The sequence below is a fragment of the Limulus polyphemus genome, unplaced genomic scaffold (assembly GCF_000517525.1).
Source record: "Limulus polyphemus unplaced genomic scaffold, Limulus_polyphemus-2.1.2 Scaffold10195, whole genome shotgun sequence".
NCBI lineage: Eukaryota > Metazoa > Arthropoda > Merostomata > Xiphosura > Limulidae > Limulus > Limulus polyphemus.
In genome coordinates, this window is record NW_013675805.1 from 13,147 (window position 1) to 20,378 (window position 7,232).

The following is a 7,232-nucleotide window of genomic DNA, read 5'->3' on the forward strand; positions in this document are numbered from 1 at the left end:
AAATAAGTGGAAAACTGGCAATCTGTGGTCAAACAAATAAGTGGAAAACTGGCAATCTGTGGTCAAACAAATAAGTGGAAAACTGGAAATCTGTGGTCAAACAACTAAGTGGAAAACTGGCAATCTATGGTCAAACAACTAAGTGGAAAGGGCTGAAATGTGAGTCACATTAGGATGTCCCAGAGGAAGGTAGAGGCAGATGGACCAATGTTGAAAATCCCAACACAAATGATAGATAGACATGACAGGAATGGAACCAGAAAAAAAAAGGACATATGACTGTAGATCTCAACCTTGCAGGGAATGGAGCAAATAAACCTGACATATGAAAATGAAAGGACCACACTCCTGTGAGAGAGAGATGTTGTAGGAGGAAGAGAGCAGGAATAAGGCAGAAGAAGAAGGGGGCCAGATGCTAAATGAAGGACCAGTGTAAAGCAGGGCTGAACTGCCAGAGGCCTCACCAACAAAGCCCGACAAGACGAGTATCAAAGTGAGAACCTAAAGTAGAAGACAAGAAAGAGGATAGGCATATAGAAAAAGGGAAGGTCAGTCCTGGCTGAAAGAATCAGCCAATAAGGCTGGAGGATGAGGAACTGACAAGCATGGAACATTGGCTGTCAGGTCGAAAATAGACAATGAGTACCAGAAGTCACGAAGACTCAGGTCCAGTGCACAGAAACTTTTTGAAATGACATCTTCTACACTTGGGGTGCATAAGTAGATTGTATAGACACCAATATATTTCTACAAGTGTTTTTTTTAATGGGTAGCTCCCACATATTACACAGTCACTTCAATATGAACACTCTGCCTAAATTATCTATCAAAAAACACATTTATGTTATTTAATTCACTTTAATGATCAAGTAGCTTCCACTAATGGATGATGAAAATCTACATATATATATATATAAAATGCACCTTCACAGTGCCAGACAGATGTAACAAACTTTACAAATGACTTATAGTCAAGCTTATGGAATCTCTTGAAACGGTTTCCTCGATTTTCTTTCTTCAAGATTCTTGTAAAATATACTACTGCTTCTAGTGATTGATTCACTGAGAGGAAAACACAGTTTAAAATTAAAGATGACTGTGTCGAATAACTTTTATTTATACAAACACTTTGGGTTTTACTTCATCCAACTTCATCGTGTTCTACATAATAAAAAAAAAGAAGAGTATAATATGATGATGATGATATATATATACACACACACACACACACACATAACAACGTTTTAATTAACTAGATATACAAGTTGAAACATTAAGCTTATGAGAAGTGAGTAGGATGAAAGAAGGAATTTAAGTGGTCAGAACTAATATATAGCCCAGCAGGGTGAGTTAAAATAATTTTAGTGGTAGGGAGATCAGGTTGTTGTTAAGAATAGGGCAATTTTTATTAATTAAAATACTCTCTTTCATGAGAGGTTGGTGATCTGTTTTAACAGTGGCTAAGATGTTAAACTGGTTTAAATTGATGTTGTGATTAATATTCAGTTTGTGACAGAGTTACAAGGACTACCAGTCTTCAAGGACACTCCCATAATAATAATGTACAGCAAAATAGTGAACAATGTCATCAATGCAGTCTGTGTGTGTATATATATGTCCCAAGAACTCATAGCTGTTGGAAGATGGACATTCTGTTGGAAATATATCAGTTGGACTTGAGGGTAAAATTTTCAAACAAGTTTGTTAATTTGTTTTTTAAGTAGGAAGTTTTGTCTATCAAGGTAAGGTGTGCACAGGTGAAAAACACATATATAAACTGAGAGAGACTTATAGTTAGGTTGAAATTTATTGATTAGAAAATTGAAAATGATTGTGTCCAAAATGTGTAGAGGAAATCTATCTAACATTAAAGTATCTTTTATGAAAGAATTTTACAAATGAATGTTAAAATAGTTAAAACAAATAACAATAAATAAGATTCAATTTGTAGTAACTTGGAATACAGCCGTTGAACTGAGTGAACAGACTAGTAAATGTTTTCTTTCGGTACAAAGAGGTTGAGAAATTGTTAGGGTTACAGGTAAGAAGAATGTCAAGAAAGATCGGGGAGTTTTTTGTTATTGTTGTTCTATTTCAACTGTAAACTGTATACTGGGGTGTTGTGAGTTTAAATGGTTAAAAAAATTAACACAGTTGTTATTTGGAATGTATCATCAACATATCTGTTGTACAGAAGTAGCTTAAAACAAGCCATGAGGCACTCTCTCAACCACACATGTTCAAGAAAAGTTCTGGTGATTCCATGTTCAACTGCATAATGACCAATCAAAAAATGTCTTTAGTAAGTGTTGTTGTACAGTCACAGACATCTACTTGACACCGTATCTTCATTAATAATATGCAGGTTCTCTATATTTTCATATTATTTCAAATGATGAGCAGCATATGCTGCAGTGTCAACCTTTACATGTTCTTAGTTAACTTACAAGTTCTTAAAAACATTAAACACAACTTAGCATTACTTAAAAGAGATAGTTCTGTTTCATGTTATGAACATACACACTATCTTAATATCATATACAAGTTATTTTTTAATACATGGATTTTATTTGCAGGTGAGAAATAAACTCATAACGCTGATTACTAATTTCATAATCCGTAATACATTTGCTAAATTTAAGTATTTAAATTATATAGAAACAAAAAAAAAGCTTTCTAGCTTGGCTGAACCTATGTTTACCTATCTACTGACCTAAAACCTAACATTGTACTTGCAGTCAATTATTTTAGGACTTTTAATCAGAAAAATTAGTACATAATAACAGCCTTTTTTTTATGTTCCTGATATGAATCGTAGCATTACTCTGAATCATGTTTTTATTGTACATATTTAAGTTTTCAATTTATACTTACATTTATAATCAACATTAACTCCAAAGTAATATAATTTTTCTAAAAACATGTAACAACTAATCATCCTAGGACCAACAAAACACATCTTTGGAATTATTTCCATACACATTTATCTTTTAATTTATACTTACATTTATAATCAACATTAACTCCAAAGTAATATAATTTTTCATGTAACAACTAATCATCCTAGGACCAACAAAACACATCTTTGGAATTATTTCCATACACATTTATCTTTCAATTTATACTTACATTTATAATCAACATTAACTCCAAAGTAATATAATTTTTCATGTAACAACTAATCATCCTAGGACCAACAAAACACATCTTTGGAATTATTTCCATACACATTTATCTTTTAATTTCCTGTTTGCATGCTTAATTATAACTAATCTACAGGAAAATGTTCCTCGGGATACACATATTAAATCAAACATTACTGTATGTCCATAGTCATTGCTTTAGTTGTGTAATTTGTAAGTACATACAAAGAAAACAATAGTATTACATACACAGACAATAGGGGTATTTTAATTTAACACATTATATATGTATATATAAAATTAGCATTAAGAAGTTCTTTGCAAAATTCATTGTAACTCCTAGTCATCACCTTAAAGTCATAATGGATACTGTCTGTGGTAATAGCACCCATCTACCAGACAAAATCTATACGCTGATGTTAAACTAGCCAGTAATCATGGAAAATCAATAAAGGATAAGGAGTTGAGTGCTTACACTTACAATGTCTCGACTCTTACTGCCTTCCACTGTCTGCAACCAGTTGTGGGAAGGCAGTTACCCTTAAATGTTCTTCTAATTCCTAAAGTAAAAATGAAATGAAAACACTTAGGGTATAGGTTGGGAGTAACATATAGTAAAAATTTAGGGTGGTTTCATTTCAATCAATAGTGATGATTTTAAAATCACCTATTAACAATTAATGAAAATAATAGTATTGAAGCTATTTATTTCATTACATATATATATATATAAATATGTGTGTGTGTGTGTGTGTCACAGATTTCTTTTCTTTTTCACCAAAGCTAAAACTGAAAAGTGAATCTGTGACATAAAGGCCTAATGCATTCTCTGATTGGCCATACCCTCTGCTGTGGACTGCAGTTTTTCCTATTCAAGGCTCATCACCACAGCTTGGGTAAAAAACTAAAGAAATACAATTAAGCCTCTTATAATGGTGATGTGTATATTATACCTATAGGGTTTTTGAGTCCTTTTAAGTCACCATACAGTAGCCTAAGTTAATTTGGTGCAATGTCCTAACATTATTCTTATACCTAAATTAACATAAGTTACTGTAAAGTGATATAAAAAACTCCAGAGGTAAAAGTAAGTTAGTCTTGAAATGGACATAGGATCAGTGCTTAACTCTAGTTTCAAGTGGTAGAGCTGATGAGAATGGTTACACACACCCTATAGATCCATTACAAGTTAACTCCAACTATTAGCTGGTATCCGTTTCATGAGAATGGTTACACACACCCTATAGATGAGATGCCAGTCCATCACAAGTTAACTCCAACTATTAGCTGGTATCCGTTTCACGAGAATGGTTACACACACCCTATAGATGAGATGCCAGTCCATCACAAGTTAACTCCAATTATTAGCTGGTATCCGTTTCACAGCTGGATAGACTGAACAAAATTGGGTCACGAGCAAGCTTCGAATCTGTGATCTTTTGTGTGTTGGCTCAGTATTTTCATTTGTGAGATACTGAAATATTGTTACAGTCCAAGCAGTTTACTTACCTGATTGAAACAGATATCCTTACAACATAACTTACAATATACTATGTACATTTCACACTGGATGCTCATATTTAGTACAACCCATCATCAGTCCATGACAAGATAGATAACCACCAAATTCTAAGAATAAAAGATGAAATAACAATTAGCACAACCTAGGACAGTAACTCTAATTTTCATGAAATGCCAAAAAAACATATACTAAAATTCAAAGGATATTCTAATCCAATGTTTTTTGGTGTAGAACTTAATTATGTCAAATATTTCCTACTTTACTGAAATAAATTCTTTTTGTGGCTTTTGTTGGCTAAACATTTAAAATTAATTTCTGGGAACTCACTCTAGATGTCATATTTTCTAAAAAGTAAATCCAACAGATATGTATGTATAAAACAAAAGTCAATAATTATATTGTTTTTTTTAAACTCTTAGAACAAAGCCTATTTTTTCTTCATTAACAAATAATACCAAGTTCTATGGAACCCACATAAGTCTATTAAAATCTATTTATAGAAATCTTTTTTAATCTGCCACATTTCGTTACCTAAATAACTGGTAGAGTTGAATAAACTACATTTAGTGAAAAAGTTATGTTTTCCTTTAGTATATGTTTGGTTTATGGATATCCTTTTGTATATGTTCGTTATTTGTTGTACTAAACAACTTCAAAACATAACTTTTTCACTTTAGTATATGTTTGGTTTATGGATATCCTTTTGTATATGTTTCTTATTTGTTGTACTAAACAACTTCATATCCATAAACCAAACAAAAGAATTGAAAACAAATTACAGCTCTTCGTATTCTTTTACATGTCCAATAAAAAAATTAAAACAATTTAAACTAACAGCAAAAATTTCAATAAAAAAACATAACAAATTGACAGTTTACTATGGGGAAACCTGAAACTGGACTTCCAAAGCTTACACTTATTGCCATTAATATTCATAGTTGATATTTCACACATTTTCACCTCACACCCCAAATAGATTACCAAAGTTTCTAAAAATCTCAAAAATGTAAGTCAAGTCTCCCTCCTTTATTTGGTGTTAAAGTGAAAAAATTTCTGAATCTTTATTTTTTCTTTTTTTTTTTAAATCAGATATCTTTCTAAAATCTAATCTCTGCATTCCTGTGAATATGGTAGTATCCTAACTGTAATACAACCAAAACATTACAAAGGCAGCTCCAAACATTGGTTGCACTTGGAAATATTATATCAAATCTAGAAAATTAGTGCTTAACATTTAAAGTGTGATGCTAAAAACCAATCTATCTGATATTGAAGTCCCTTCTAATAGTTGGTAAATACACAATATCATGTAATCTATAGTTTAGATCTAATATTATAGAACAACAAATCTATAAGGATACAAGTTTTGATACTTTTGTGTGACCTCTACAGACCAACTTTGGACTAAAATTTTAACTAAGCTGGAGTAAAGAAGGCATTAAAATACAGAAACCTGTATCCATATAAATTTTTTTATTGTTCTGTTACAGTGATTCTAAACTATTGAAGTCATCCATATAAGCAAGAAATTATATAAAAAACATTGGAAAGGAAGGACATGAGAGAAAATGAATTTGAGGGAAGATGTATGACAAGGGATATGAATTGTCCTGATATATATGGAGAAAAGTGATAATGATTATCACAAACAATTCTTCATCTACTAGCAGTAATGATCAGCTTTTCATGACCTTGACATTATCATAACATGAAAAATAGGACTTTGGTCAACTTTTAATGAACTTAGGTATACGAGTGTTTTACATGTATAGCTGAACCCTAAAAATATTAATTCTTTCACTACATCTAGTACGTGTATTTCCCAGTGTGTGTGTGTGTGTGTGTGTGTGTGTGTTCATTACAGTGACTTCATCAACAGTACTAAAAATTATATGATTTACTACAATATGTGTGAAGCAGACATAGAATGTGTGTGGGCATGTGATAATAGCCTGGCCTTCGTAATATACCAAAAATAATGATTTAATCCAGAATACATAAAAACTTGAAATCTCTGTATATGTTGTCCAGACTATATATACAATGAAATAATGAAAAACACTGTCATGTCAAGGGGAAGAAAACATGCAGAATTCAAGTTGTCTCACACAAACACATCTGTTATATCAATAAACCTTTGCATTAAAAACATACCTATTCTAATCTCAGTGAAAAACACATATTAGAAGGTGTTATAAGTATGAAAATTAAACACTTTAATTTACAATTTGGTAATTGAGTCATTCATATGTGTTTGTATATAATGTTTATGGTAGATTAGCCTATCAATCAACAGACTATCAATCTTACAAATAGTTCAGTCACAGTAGATTATAAAAATATGAAAGAAAAATAATAGTTAGCATTTCTGAAATTGAAGAGTTAAATATAGAGTTGGATTTCACACATTTCATATATGCAGACCCACACTAGCCCTGGACTAGTATGTACAGAATAGTTAAATATAGAGTTGGATTTCACACATTTCATATATGCAGACCCACACTAGCCCTGGACTAGTATGTACAGAATAGTTAAATATAGAGTTGGATTTCACACACAGGCAC

The 7,232-nt window shown here is 31.6% G+C and overlaps 1 long non-coding RNA gene across 2 annotated transcripts in view; it reads right to left on the bottom strand.

The window, feature by feature from the left end:
- The window catches only part of LOC111083588, a 16,761-nt gene extending 11,771 nt beyond the window's left edge, over positions 1–4,990 (bottom strand). For both annotated transcript variants that reach the window (XR_002609120.1, XR_002609121.1), the window contains exons 1-2: positions 3,625–4,990; positions 925–1,161 (exon numbers count right to left, since the gene is read on the bottom strand). This is a non-coding gene — a long non-coding RNA (uncharacterized LOC111083588). The remainder of the gene's footprint in view (positions 1–924; positions 1,162–3,624) is intronic.
- Positions 4,991–7,232: the final 2,242 nt, after the last annotated feature.